The following is a 2284-nucleotide window of genomic DNA, read 5'->3' on the forward strand; positions in this document are numbered from 1 at the left end:
GCAGTGTGGGGGGCGAGTCTCTCTTCTAACGAACCCCTTTCTGCACCGGAAGGTGACTTCCTGCGATGGGCCTCCCTGGGGGGAGGGACAGCTGCCCTCGCCCTGGAACATGTCCCCCTCACACCCGGCTCCCCGGGCCTACAGCTCAGACCCAGAGTCATTCCTGGCTACGGTCTCCCTCTGAAGTCAGAAGATGGAGCAGAGAGCAGTGTGGGTGCCACTGGGCTTTATTCTCCGAGATGGGGGGGCGGTGGGGGGGGAGGCAGCAGTAGGAGCTGAGGAAGCTGCCTGTTCTGTTGCCATGGCGACTTCCCCTATCTGAGCAGGAGGAGGAGGGGAAGGTGGGGACATGTCCTCCACGGTCACTATGGTCACTACGCCCCACCTGCCGGCCGGCTCTGCACCCAGCACTTCCCCCCGCCTCCTGCCAGTTCATCTCACCAACCCTTAGGGGGCACGGGAGTGACACAGGTGGCTGGCTCCAGAGCTGGGCCATGTAACAGGCCTCCAGTCACTGGGAGTGGTCTGCGGCCTTCAGAGGAGGAAACAATGAGGGTCATGACGGCCCAGGACCGCCTTATCACACCCGTGACCTCGTTCTGTGGCCGATGCTGGAGGCAGGGGCGGGGGGGCAGCCTGTGTCCTCTGTTGCTTCTCGGGAGCCACTGGACAAGGTCACACCTCCCTCGGGGACCTGCCGTCAAGGCCACTGTCCCTTTACTCTGCTAAGCAGATCCGGCAAACCCATGTGATCTGATCACCCTCCTAGCCTCAGCCAGCCACCTTCATTCTTGGTCCCCCCACAATCCTGTTCAGGGAAGAGCGAGACTCGTTGGCCCTGGGCCACCGCAGAGCCTGTCCGTCAAGGGGCAGGTGGAGGTCTCCCCGCAGGCCAAGGGCAGGGCCTGGGGCTGTGCACGCTCGGCTCACTGAGCTCCGAGGAGGGCAGAGTAGAGATGCTCCGACACCCACGGACGCTACAGGAAAAGCCCCCCTCCCCCCACAGAGCCTCCTGTCCACAGCCGCTCAACCCAGTGCCGCCAACCTGTGCGAGAGGCCCGCGCCCAGCGGCACCGCACATGTCCCAGCATCGCTCTGTCTACAGACACTGGGGTCACGGTGGGGACACATGCCCGGGGTGCTCCCAAGACCAGAGGCACCACCAGGGTGAGGAGCTTAGAGTGGGGAATGCATCCATTTGGCTGGGCTGAAGGTCCTTCCTCTGGAGGCCCCTGAGCTTAGGTCTGGAGGAAAAGCCCAGGCCAAGCTCTCGGCTAAGGATCCGACCGGCACAGCCCCCCCCCCCCCCCCCCCCCCCCCTTAACCCTCAATACAGGCGGGATGTGTGCGAGGCCCTCTGCGGGCGGCTGGGGGCTGTAGGAACGGCCACAGGCTCCTGCTCTCCCAGAGCTCACAGTCTAGGTGGGGAGAGGCAACGTGCACACATGTCAAACGTCTGCAGGGCCCGCAGCGAGCGGCATAGGTCCCGGAGAAGCCGGGAGGCAGAGGACACGGCGCACAGTCAGACCCGGATTCTCCGGGAGGGAGGGCTCGGGAGTGTCTGGAAAGAAGAGCTGATCCTGGAGATGGGGCGGGGGGAGGGGGCAGCCGGGACAGCACTGAGCCCCCTCCGCGCCCCGCAGGCCTGATGGCCATCCCTCCCCACGCGGACTGGAGCCCATCACCAAGGAGCCAAGAGCACAGCTTGTCCTCACTGGCTTCCGGGAGGAAACAGATGCCGGAATACAGTGCAAATGGGAGGCGGTACCATTTGAGAAAAGAGAGAGAAGCCAGAGGTCACAGCCAGACGACAGCCACCACCCCCACTTGGCAGCCACCTGCCTGTCTGCCCCCAGCTCTGTGCCTGCTGGGCTTCAGGGCGCTGAGAGCAGCAGGAGAGCTGGGACGGGAAGGCGGGCTCTGCACGGGAAAGACCAGCCTCGGCCCTCAGACAATCGCGAGCGGTGGGCAGGGCGGCCAGCCACAGGAATCCTTGGGACCCCAGCAGGGCGTGCCCCCTGTACCCGGCGGCCCGCAGGCGGGGCCCCAGGACCAACCTGGGGCTGGGCACGGGACGCGTGTCGTGTGGGTGCGCCTGGCGGAGGCTTGGGCACGGACACAGCACACCACGCTCACGCTAGAAAGAGCTGGCACTTTTATTAACGGAGGTGACTAACAGACACGTGACGGCAGCCAATAAATTATGACAACCACTAGAGATTTATTAAACCCACAAGTCACTCTAGTTACAAAATTACAGTTAATGTGGGGTGGGCGGAGGCGG

General features: G+C 64.1%; 1 protein-coding gene across 1 annotated transcript in view; it reads right to left on the reverse strand.

The window, feature by feature from the left end:
• Window positions 1-2284, reverse strand: part of GNAO1 (guanine nucleotide binding protein (G protein), alpha activating activity polypeptide O) — a 117787-nt gene that overhangs the window by 6789 nt on the left and 108714 nt on the right. The window lies entirely within an intron of this gene.

The sequence above is a fragment of the Myotis brandtii genome, unplaced genomic scaffold (genome assembly GCF_000412655.1).
Source record: "Myotis brandtii unplaced genomic scaffold, ASM41265v1 scaffold721, whole genome shotgun sequence".
Lineage (NCBI taxonomy): Eukaryota > Metazoa > Chordata > Mammalia > Chiroptera > Vespertilionidae > Myotis > Myotis brandtii.